Here is a 12946-nt window from a genome sequence, read left to right as displayed (position 1 = left end):
GAGAACTCGAACGCCCCACGGGAGAACACAAGTGCAGGTGAGAGTGGGATGTTTGACCAAGGAAATACAAATCCTGGAGACAAAGATCTTAAAAAACTTATTTATTGATGAAAGAGTCTTTTCATCAATAAAGAAGTTTTTAAAGATCTTTGTCTCCAGGATTTGTATTTCCGTGGTCAAACATCCCACTCTCACCTGCACCTGTTATCCACCTGGGAACAAATGACTTGTCCAGTAATACTCCACTTGCCACGCAGAGAGCTTTTCAGGAGCTGGGAGAGAGGTTAAAACCTTTGATACAAACATTAGCTTTCTCTGAAGTATTACCTACCTTTGAAAAGGGAGAGAAAAGATTGCAAAGTAAGAGAATTTCAATAGCTGGCTCAAAGCCTGGTGTCACCAAGAAGGATTTAGGTACATAGGATTTAGGTACAAAAGTCTATACTGTAACGATGGGCTGCATCTCACTGTGGCAGGAAAATAATCCTTGGAGAGAAATTCAGACAATATATTTCTAGGCATTTAAACTAGAAGGCGGGGTGGCATATGGAGGCAGTTCACTTCAAATGGCCACCCCCAGCTAAAGCTAAAGACAAGATGCTTCGGTAGAAAAGAAAGCAATGAAAACAACAATCTTAGCAAATCACTTCTTACCAACACAGCAGGAAGTGAGACTAAACAAGAAGCTAAACAGAAGATAAAAATTCCACTGAAATGTAGATGGAAAGCAATGACCACAAATACTCGCAGTCTAAGCAATAAAGTTCATGACCTTTAAGAATTGATATGGTAGGCAGACTTAGACGTTGTTGCAATCACGGAGACATGGCTTAATGGTTCCCATGAATGGGATGCAAACATACCAGGCTATAATCTATTTAGGAAGGATAGAGATGGTCGTAAAGGTGGAGGAGTAACTCTGTATATGAGAAATGATATTGCAGCAACTGAAATGACAGGGACCTGGGGAAAGGAAGAAGCGATATGGATCACCTTAAAAAGAGATGATAAAATCTCTGTCCACATGGGTGTTGTCTACAGACCTCCGACACAATTGGAGGAACTAGATAAAGAGCTGATCACAGATATTCAAAAGTTGGGAAAGAAGAGAGTGGTGCTGTTGCTGGAAGATTTCAATCTGCCGGATGTAGATTGTAAGGTTCCATCTGTGGAATCGAAAAGAAGTAGAAAGATCGTGGATGCTTTTCAAAGTGCTCTGCTCAGACAAATGGTGATGGAACCCACGAGGGAGGGAGTGACGCTGGATCTGGTGCTCACAAATGGGGATAGTGTGTCAAATATCCGAGTGGGTGCCCACCTGGGCAGCAGTGACCATCAAACAGTTTGGTTTGATATGACAGCTGAAGTGGAGGGGCGGCCACTCAAAACTCAAGTCCTGGATTTCAAGCATGCTGACTTTAGTAAAATGGGGGAATACCTGAGGAAGGAGCTGATGGGCTGGGAGGACATACGAGAAGTGGAAGGACAGTGGTGCAGGCTGAAAGAAGCTATAATATGACCACAACCTTTATATAAGGAGAGTAAATAAAAGCAAGAGAAAAAAGAAACCGATATGGTTCTCCAAGCAAGTGGCTGAGAAAATAAAGGCTAAAGAGTTGGCGTTCCTGAAATACAGAAAAATTCAAGAAGAGGAACACGGAGAGGGAATACCGGATGAAACTAAAAGAAGCCAAGAGAGAGATACGACTGGCGAAAGTGCAAGTAGACAAATGGCTAGAAATGTAAGGAGGGGGTGACAAAAATTTCTTCAGGTATATTAGTGAAAGGAGGAAGACTAAAAAGGGAATTGCGAGACTGAAAGATGCTGCAACCCGCTATGTAGATAATGATGAAGAAAAAGCAAATTTGCTAAATAGATACTTTTTTTCTGTTTTCACAGAAAAAAATCCTGGAGAAGGACCACGATTAACTGGCAAAAGTACATATGAGAATGGAGTGGATATAGCACCATTCACGGAAGAGAATGTGTATGAACAACTTGAAAATCTAAAGGTGGACAAAGCCATGGGACCGACGGGATCCACCCCAGGATACAGAGGGAGCTCAGAGAGGTTCTGGCGGGTTCTCTTAAAGATTTGTTTAATAACTCCTTGGAGACGGGAGAGGTTCCGTGGGATTGGAGAACGGCGGATGTTGTCCCTCTTCACAAAAGTGGTGATAGGGAAGAAGCTGGAAACTATAGGCCGGTAAGCCTCACTTCAGTTATTGGAAAAGTAATGAAAGCGATGCTGATGGAAAGGATAGTGAATTTCCTGGAAGCCAATAAGTTACATGATCCGAGATAACATGGTTTTACCAAAGGTAAATCGTGCCAAACGAACCGAATTGAATTCTTTGACTGGGTGACCAGAGAATTGAATCATGGACGTGCTATAGACATAATCTACTTAGATTTCAGCAAAGCTTTGACACGGTTCCCCACAGGAGGCTCTTGAATAAACTTAGCAGGCTGAAGATAGGACCCGACGTGGTGAACTGGATTAGGAACTGGTTGACAGACAGACGCCAGAGGGTGGTGGTTAATGGAATTTGCTCAGATGAGGGAAAGGTGAGTAGTGGAGTACCTCAGGGATCGGTGCTGGGGCCGATTCTTTTCAATATATTTGTGAGCGACATTGCCGAAGGGTTAGAAGGTAAAGTTTGCCTATTTGCAGATGATACTAAGATTTGTAACCGAGTGGACACCCAGGAGGGAGTGGAAAACATGAAAAAGGTTCTGCAGAAGCTAAAAGAATGGTCTAAGGTTTGGCAATTAAAATTCAATGCAAAGAAATGCAAAGTGATGCACTTAGGGAGTATAAATCCACGGGAGACGTATGTATTAGGCAGTGAGAGTCTGATATGTACAGACGGGGAGAGGGATTTTGCGGTGATAGTAGGATCTGAAGGTGACGAAACAGTGTGACAAGGCGGTGACCGTAGCTAGAAGGTTACTAAGCTGTAAAGAGAAAGGTGTGGCCAGCAGAAGAAAGGAGGTGTTGATGCCCCTGTATAAGTTGTTGGTGAGGCCCCACCTGAAGTATTGTGTCCAGTTTTTGGAGGCCGTATCTTGCTAAGGGTGTAAAAAGAATTGAAGCGGTGCAAAGAAAAGCTACAAAAATGGTATGGGATTTGCGTTACAAGACGTATGAGGAGAGACTTGCTGACCTCAACATGTATACCCTGGAGAAAAGGAGACACAGGGGTGATATGATACAGACGTTCAAATATTTGAAAGGTATTAATCCGCAAACGAACCTTTTCCGGAGATGGGAAGGCGGTAGAACTAGAGGACATGAAATGAGATTGAAGGGGGGCAGACTCAAGAAAAATGTCAGGAAGTATTTTTCATGGAGAGAGTGGTGGATACTTGGAATGCCCTCCCATGGGAGGTAGTGGAGATGAAAATGGTAACAGAATTCAAAAATGCATGGGATAAACATAAAGGAATCCTGTTCAGAAGGAATGGATCCTCAGAAGCTTAGCAGAGATTGGGTGGCAGAGCGGAAATTGGGTGGCAGAGCCGGTGGTGGGAGGCGGGGCTAGTGGTTGGGAGGCGGAGCTAGTGCTGCACAGACTTCTACAGTCTGTGCCCTGAAAATGGCAGATACAAGTCAAGGTCAGATATACACATAAAGTAGCACATATGAGTTTATCTGGATGGACCATACAGGTCTTTCTCTGCCATCATCTACTTTATTACTATCCTGCTTATTTTCGAATGAGAAGGCCGGCCATCTTACAACACAAATCGGGAGATGGCCGGCCATCTCCTAAACCCAGCCAAATCGGTATAATCGAAAGCCGATTTTGGCTGGCTACAACTGCTTTCCGTCACAGAGCCAGCAAAAGTTCAAGGGGCGTGTCGGCAGTGTACCGAAGGTGGGATGGGGGTGTGGTTAAGAGATGGCCGGCTTTGACCGATAATGGAAAAAAAAAAAGCCAGCCCTGACGAGCATTTGGCCAACTTTACTTGGTCCCTTTTTATTCACGACCAAGCCTCAAAAAGGTGCCCCAACTGACCAGATGACCACCGGAGGGAATGGGGGATGACCTCCCCTTACTCCCCCAGTGGTCACCAACCCCCTCCCACCCAAAAAAATAATAAAAAAACATTTTTTTGCCAGCCTCTATGTCAGCCCCAAATGTCATACCCAGCTCCATCACAGCAGTATGCAGGTCCCTGGAGCAGTTTTTAGTGGGTGCAGTGCACTTCAGGCAGGCAGACCCAGGCCCATCCCCCCCTACCTGTTACACTTGTGGTGGTAAATGGGAGCCCTCCAAAACCCACCCGAAACCCACTGTACCCACATGTAGGTGCACCCCCTTCATCCCTTAGGGCTATGGTAGTGGTGTACAGTTGTGGGGAGTGGGTTTTGGAGGGCTTTTGGGGGGGCTCAGCACCCAAGGTAAGGGAGCTATGCACCTGCGATCAATTTGTGAAGTCCAATGCAGTGCCCCCTAAGGTGCCCGGTTGGTGTCCTAGCATGTGAGGGGGACCAGTGCACTACAAATGCTGGTTCCTCCCACGACCAAGTGCCTTGGATTTGGCCGGGTTTGAGATGGCCGCCATGAGTTTCCATTATCGGGGAAAACCAATGGTGGCCATCTCTAACGCCAGCGATCTCTAAGGCTGGCCCAAATGTTGCAATTTGGCCGGCCCGGACCGTATTATCGAAACGAAAGATGGACAGCCATCTTTTCGATAATACGATCGGAGACGCCACTTTACGGGGCCATCCCCGGAGATGGCCATCCTTAGAGATGACCGGCCCCGTTCAATTATGACCCTCCATGTTACATACTACCGCCCACTTCACTATAGAAACAAGAAATTTTACACAAATTTATCATGGGGAAGCACTTGTGGGGGAAAATGTGTACCCTTTTTAAGGAAACCAGGAAATGGAGTACAATGCATGCTTGGTGTGGGGAAAGTTAGTTAAGGGTGTTAGAACACAGACTGTGATGGTGTTTTTATTTTTTTCCTGCATCCTTGTTACTCCTACGAAGATAAACAGTGCATTCTTTAAGCAATGTTGACTCAAGATCAATCTAATGAAAGAACTTCAGTATATAAGATGCTTAGAGATTTACATTGTATCTTCTAAGTTGAGACAGCAGCAGCATGTGCGACTCAGGGGGGGGGGGGGGCGAATGGAACTGCCAGTGGGCAGGTGGGGTAGTCTGCCACCTGCAAATCTGTGGAAGTTGATACACAGAGGCACAGAGGCATATTTTCAAAGCACTTTGGGAGGCTAAGTTCCATAGGTTTCTATGGAACTTTGGGAGGCTAAGTGCTTTGAAAATAAGCCTCTTACAGTGTCATAAGCATCACTGATCATTGGTTCAGTGATGGCAGGCAGAAGGGGAAGCCTGTAATGGTGGTGGTAGACTTAACTCTAACAGTCCTATTACATGTGGCTCTACAGTGTGGCTGCCTGTAGGGTTGTCCAGCTGCTTTGGGGCAACCAGGACCAATGCCATGAGATTGTGGTGAGGCTCCTGCATCATGATGGCAAATATGTAGGGCTGGCCTGCTCAGCAAGAGTCCTGGCTTCCTTAATGGGAGTACAAGAGATGTCCTGCCAAAATGGGAGGTGCCAGCTGAATGTGGGAGATTTTGCAAGTCTACATAAGTTGAAAACCAAGACTGACCAAAATGTCTCCCTTGTGGACCTAGGTAACGTGGAGGAGTAGCCTAGTGGTGGACTTTGGTCCTGGGGAACTGGGTTCAATTCCCACCACAGGCACAGGCAGCTCCTTGTAACTCTGGGCAAGTCACTTAACCCTCCATTGCCCCAGGTACAAAGAAGTATCTTTATCTTTCCAACATTTTTATTGATAGTAAATAAAAACACATTTCCAATTAACAGGCAAATATATAATACAAAATGCAGAGGTGTGATCTTCTTAAACAGAAAGAAACTGTCTACCATCAAACGTTTCTTCCATTTTCTCCCACCTCCCAATCTTCCCTCTTACATATCTCAACTTCTTGTATATATATAACTCGATTTATGAATTGCAGAAACCAAAACTGTAATTACAGTGCTACATCATGAAAACATATATAGTATAACCATTAACTAGCACTGCAATATCTAACCATTAAATACATTCCTCCTATGATTACCCCTCCCCCTCCCGATATATAATATGTAAGCTGCATTGAACCTGCTATGAGTGGGAAAGCGTGGGGTACAAATAACATATGTAAGAAAAAAAAACCTGAGATATAGACCTTTAACTGAACAAAGACTGGATGAGGATCTTTGGGATGACATGGCTGAGGTGACAACCCTGGCAGCAGATATAATGTACAAAACCTGCTGAACTGCATACTGTTGTTTCTGTCTGCTTTTCTCTGTCCTGCTGCAACAGTATAAATTTTTGCTTTGACAGAGACAGTTTAATCCTCCTGACTGTAATAGGTATACAAGGTTGCCAAATTACCCATTTCCAGGAGAGACATTTCAAGCCAGCCTTGGATTTCTGACAATTCTACCCTGATGAATGATGGTCTCTTCAGCTCTGATGTCAATGGACAGAATGAGGGACTAGAAATACCAGACTGCATTGGGATGAAAGTTCAAAACCAGGACTGGCTAACCTGTCTCCCTCCTGGAACTGGGTCACTTGGCAGCTCTGGATTTATATTGTCATCCCTTTGTTGACGCATTTGGGTACCTCACATACTTAGTTCATCTAGAAGGAAGGTGACTACAACTCCCACAATGCATTGGTATGCAAGTTCAAATCCTAGGGCACTGGTTCCCAAACCCGGTCCTGGAGGCACCCCAGCCAGTCAGGTTTTCAGGATACCCGCAATGAATATTCGTAAGAGAGATTTTAATGCACTGCCTCTACTGCATGCAAATCTCTCATGAACATTCATTGTGGATATCCTGAAAACCTGACTGGCTGGGGTGCCTCTAGGACCAGGTTTGGGAACCACTGTCCTAGGGGGGGAAACCTACCTCTATAAAGTAAGTCACAGTTCCGTTAGTTGAAATGGCCCCTTTTCTCAGCAAAATTAATGGGGGTAATTCATAAATATTTTTCCTACAGGACAGAACAAATAATTCATTCCAAAATTTAATATAAAAGTTGCATTTAGTTAGAGCTTCCTAATCCTGTGCTGGTGACTGCACAGCCAGTCAGGTTTTCATGATGCCCTCATTGAATAAGCAGAACAATTGTGACCATTAGAGATAAAAACCCACCGGGCTGTGGGATCACCAGGGCAAGTCTGAGGTGTCCTGCATCAAGTCTCACAGTGTTTGTCAAATTTCAAAGCCCCTACATCTCTTGACAACAGCCTTGGTAATACTTCTGATATTTAAAAGTACAAAAAGCAGAAGTCACAGGTGTTATTTCCAACTTGCAAGGAGTCCTTTAAATAATGGTTAATTTTGAAAAGCTGGGCTTTTCTTTTTTGGGGGGGGAGAGGGGAAGGGGTAAAATGAGCACAAAAGAACAATAGTGCTCTTGCTCAGGGTTTTTGCTTTTAAATTCTGTTTTATAATTAACAAAATTGAATACTTGGCTTGCTGCTTCAACCTTGTGAATAAAGCTTGTTGATGAGAGCACCACACCCTATAATAAGATTTGGTAGATGTTTTTATTCTTTCCTTTGGATGGTCTGTGTAAGTGATTTTCACATTTTAAATTATTTTTCTATATCTTTTATTCTTGGAAGTTATTTTTTAACAGTCAGCCAGTAACTGTAGTTTGTCAAGGCTCTGTGATCTAAATATGACAAAGCTCAAAACCTTTAGCTCATGTTTCTGGCATTTATAAGTGATAAAATTAAGTTGCCTTCACTGCAGGAACCGAGCGGAAGGGGAGAGACTACATGCATTTTGCACAGTTATAATTTTAGAATGCATATAGATGCCAGGAGACTTTTTTTTTTTGGGGGGGGGGGGGCGGCAAAGATAACAGTAAAGACGGTAAGAAATATATCTTTTTTTTTTTTTTTTTCAAAATGTGATTTAAAATATTTGAAATGTAGTATACAATTATTAGATTAGACTTGATTTTCTCAGCAGAGACATTACATACTTGGCTATAAATGTGCTATACTTTCATCTAAAGTGTTCTGATTTATTATTGATCACATAGAAATCTCTTTCCTTCTTTCTTGTTTTAGATTATCTCAGGATGTTTGTCTGTCTGCTGCAGATTTTCAGTACCGACCCTAAGTTAATCAAACAACTTCATATAAATTACTATCTTTTTCTGGTGATGGAGGGTACTGCAAATCTTTATTAAGATTTGCTTACTCATTTTTGGGGTATAGTTTTCCAAAGGCATGGTACAATACAACAAAAAAAAACTGTTATGACATCAACTGTCTCGGAAACCTCTGTATGGAGGTGTAGTCAGACTCTTGGTTGGTATTTTTCTTATACTGCTGTAATCAATGTTAGGTATTTATTAGGAAAGGAATGGAAAACAAAAATGAGGATGTTATAATGCCTTTGTATCGCTCCATGGTGCGACCGTACCTCAAATATTGTGTTCAATTCTGGTTGCTACATCTCAAAGATATAGTGGAATTAGAAAAGGTGTAGAGAAGGGCGAAGAAAATGATAAAGGGTATGGGATGACTTCCCCATGAGGAAAGGCTAAAGCGGCTGGGGCTCTTCAGCTTGGAACAAAGACAGCTGAGGAAAGATATGATAGAGGTCTATAAAATGAGTGGCGTGTAACCGGTGGACGTTGAAGCGTCTGTTTACGCTTTCCAAAAATACTAGGACTAGGGGCATACAATGAAGCTACAAAGTAGTAAATTTAAAACGAATTGGAGAAAATTTCTTCACTCAACGTGTAATTCAACTCTGGAATTAGTTGGCAGAAAATGTGGTAAAGGCGGTTAGCTTAGCAGAGTTTTAAAAAGGTTTGGACGGCTTCCTAAAGGAAAAGACCATAGACCATTATTAAATTGGACTTGGGGAAAATATTTCTGGGATAAGCAGCATAAAATGGTTTGTACTTTTTTTGGATCTTGCCAGGTATTTGTGACCTGGATTGGCCACTGTTGGAAACAGGATGCTGGGCTTGATGGACCTTTGGTCTGTCCCAGTATGGCAGTACTTATGATGTGGTTAGATCCGAGCAGAGACAGGATTAAAAATGGGGTTCAAAAGGGGTTCTTTCTTGACCATTCTGAGAATTTTGGTTCCCTCCAACACCCTGTCATGGTGACTGGGGGGAGGAACTTATCAACATGAGCTACTGTTAACCCCAGTTATTAGTAACTAGGTCTCATTATATAACATAGGAGCTGTGCTAAAATAGTATAAATAGTAAAATAACATGTCTTAACAAGTTAAACAACTTTTTTAAGGGGGGAAGGGCAGTTAGGAACTAGGATGTCCACTGGAAAACACGAAGGAGATAATTAAAACCCTGTAGTTGACTATGCTGCTGTATATAATATTCACCAAGAAAGACAGATATTATGGGGCCCTCCTACAAGGTTGTGCATCTTACATTTCTTCTATTAATGGTCGCACGCTAAATTCCCAATTAGCATGGGAGCCCTTATGAAGCCTATGTATTAGGCAGTAAGGGCTTCCACACTACCCACTCACTAATTGGCATGCAGTGATGCATGCCTACTCTTCACCCTTGGTGTCAAAACAGTCTCTCTTTTTTAGTAGGTGGGTAGTATGCTTCAAACGCAAAACTACTGTGGGCCGCCTAAGCGCACCCTGCGATAGTGGATCTTACTCTGTGGTAAGCACATGTTGGTGCTTTCTGCAGCTTAGTAAAAGAGCTCCTATATTCCCTCTTCTCTGTATGGGCCTGAAGTAGTTTTCTGTTAACTTTATACTTTCAGTCGGTTTGTGTTTCAAAATGTGTGTTGAAGCTTGGTGTATATTTCCTGTCGTTAAACAGTTATGAACTTTTTGGTAATGAAGCCATACTTAGAGCCAGCAGGGGCTCTATTAGTGAAATATACCACCATGCTATTACAATAAAGATTACTAATGAATACACTTGAAGGGTCCTTTCACCAAGCTGTGGTAAAAGAGGCCCTGCACTAGCTGTGGGGGCTGTTTTTGCTGTGTGCTGAGGCCCTTTTTACCACAATGGGTAAAAAGATCGAAAAAAGAAATGGCTATGCAGGAAGATTTCACTTACTGCGTGGCCATGCTAGGGAGGGGGGGGGGGGACTTGCCGCCACCCACGCTAACCTGATGGTAACCGGGTAGCGATTACATCCCAGTTAGTTAGTGCCTGTGGAAATAATTTTCAAATATTTTCGCTGGTGCCAGAAATGCTGTGCACTGGTGGAGGAACTAGCACTGGTGCCCGCGATGGGCCAGTGGTAGCTCCAGATTGGCACATGGGAAGGCCACAATGGGTTTACCGCTGCTTTATAAAAGGGCCCCTTAGGCCTGTATGACAGTCCTGCCCTTCTAGTCCTTGGGTTACACTTTTTCCCGCTTTTCTCTTTTAAGATTACAGCTTCCCCTTTTGACACTTTTGGGAGTGGCAGGCAGGGAGGGGGGGATAGCTAATCAGAGATCCAAGTTGAATGATTTTGGTATTATACCAGTTTTCCTTGCGTCAGCCAACAGAGAGTGCATGTTAATACTTGGAAGCACCCAAGAGCCAGAATGTCATTAGAATGCTTTATATTGCCTTTCATAGCTCAGGAGATGATGAAGAGAAATCTGGCTTGAGTTAGGCACTGGGTGGCACTGTGAAAGGAGTCTAGGACGAGTGAGCATGTGACCCAGTGACATTGCTGCTTATTTTTGACAGGTCCTTTCAGCCAGCTTAACATACTGTATAGATCAAAACCTTTTGATTGTTTGTTAGATCAAAACATATGTAGCTCATGATAAAGATTTTATCTACTGGGCTTTTGCTCTAGAAGTTCGGGGTTGTAAGTTAAATATGTGTTCTATTTAGGTTTGTAAAAAGATTTGTATTCTGTTGAACCAGAAATATAATATCCATAGTTGATTAGATCTTTAACTTAGTGTTTCCCACTGTCACATTAGAGAGAGTTGTCCAAGACAGTTGAATATGTTTTGCTATTGGTCCTACTTTCTGTAAAATTCATTTGTGATTTTTTTATTTTTATTCTGGGGTAAAGTGACATGCATGATGCCATTTTAGGGGAAGTTTGATGATACAAATCCGTTGGTGGTGTTCAAACCTTTTGTGCATGCAAAATCAATTTGATGCATGTAACCTATGAATTTACATCTGCTAAGCTGATTTAGCAATTTAAAAAAAAAACCCCACAAACACTAAATATTCATTTGAAGTTCAATATTCAAGTTTGGTGTCGGCTTGGTAACAGCAACACAACTTTAATTTCAGTGCCAACTGTCAGGTACATTGTGAAGTAATACAAAACCTTGTAAGAAAGACCATTTGTAGCTTATACCAAACCTGTCATACTGTAACAGTAATGACAGGTGCATATGGGTACCAACCTTGCCTACTAAAAGACAGCATTGCAAAACTACGTTGGAATATTGTACACAAAAAATATTTCCTACTAGGAAAATGGAAGAAGCTAGGCTGTTCAGAGTACTACACAGAAGCTATTCTAGCAGAACGTCTCATCTGTTGCAAATACAAAACACAGACCCCTTACCAAATACTAGAGAATGACACGGGGACAAAGTCTGTCCTCGTCCCCGCTCCATTCCTATGGGCTCTGTCCTCATCTGCAGAAGCCTCAAACAATTATGATTTTATATATAAATCTTTTTATTACCCCTTTATTGTCCAATGTTCCCATCAATCTGTTCCCATATGGCTTATTATGGGAACATTGGATACTAAAGTGTTAAAGTATAAAAGGAACAATATGCTATGCAACTATTGTGCATAAATTACAAATGGGAAAACAATAACAGTGAGTAGCTATAATAACCCTCCCCACCACCACAATCTACCCTTCCCCAACCCCAGCAATAACTCATTTCTGCTACCCCAAGGAGTCCTAATCCACCCTGTTAAAATGTCCAGGGCTACAAAATACAACCTATTTTGTATTTATTTGTACTCAGTACAAAACTACAATAGTAATGGGGAAAAGCCTCAAAGAGCTCCCAGATCAAATATCCATCTGTCGGAGCTAAAGCAGACCAACTAGTCTTCTCTTCATCATAGGCAAAAACCCCGTATATGCAGCCCCAGAAATTCTTAGTGGACCGCAATTGTCTGATAAATTCTGTTAATATAGATTTTTTGAAATAAAGCACCCCCCCCCCCATGCAAATTTTTGCTAGTTGTGGCCAGCATGATTGCTTGTTTTTCCAAAACATCAAAATATCGTTGTTTGCATCACTCAAACATAAACATAAACAGTCCAGTTCATTAACAGGCTTCAAAGTAGAAAATGACAGGGACAAGTTTGTCCCCGTCGCAGTGTAATTCTCTACCAAATACAGAACAAGGTAGCAAAAATTAGAAATAGTTCAATTGTTTTCATATTTCTATGGAGCCAGACTCTGCAGTACAACACTAGACAAATGCATCTCTCCTCATACTGACCAAAACTACTACTACTACTACTATTTAGCATTTCTATAGCGCTACAAGGCATACGCAGCGCTGTACAAACATAGAAGAAAGACAGTCCCTGCTCAAAGAGCTTACAATCTAATAGACAAAAAATAAATAAAGTAAGCAAATCAAATCAATTAATGTGAACGGGAAGGAAGAGAGGAGGGTAGGTGGAGGCGAGTGGTTACAAGTGGTTACGAGTCAAAAGCAATGTTAAAGAGGTGGGTTTTCAGTCTAGATTTAAAGGTGGCCAAGGATGGGGCAAGACGTAGGGGCTCAGGAAGTTTATTCCAGGCGTAGGGTGCAGCGAGACAGAAGGCGCGAAGTCTGGAGTTGGCAGTAGTGGAGAAGGGAACAGATAAGAAGGATTTATCCATGGAGCGGAGTGCACGGGAAGGGG

General features: G+C 42.5%; 1 protein-coding gene across 1 annotated transcript in view; it reads left to right on the top strand.

Annotated features, from left to right (window-relative positions):
* Positions 1–7246: 7246 nt before the first annotated feature.
* The window catches only part of FMN2 (formin 2), a 434815-nt gene continuing 429115 nt past the window's right edge, over positions 7247–12946 (top strand). The window contains exon 1 of the mRNA XM_030196386.1: positions 7247–7326. The gene's annotated coding sequence lies outside the window, so the exon portion shown is untranslated. The remainder of the gene's footprint in view (positions 7327–12946) is intronic.

Source organism: Microcaecilia unicolor, chromosome 3 (genome assembly GCF_901765095.1).
Source record: "Microcaecilia unicolor chromosome 3, aMicUni1.1, whole genome shotgun sequence".
Classification (NCBI taxonomy): domain Eukaryota; kingdom Metazoa; phylum Chordata; class Amphibia; order Gymnophiona; family Siphonopidae; genus Microcaecilia; species Microcaecilia unicolor.
The sequence above is the reverse complement of the archived record's forward strand: the minus strand, read 5'-3'. Positions and strand labels throughout refer to the sequence as shown.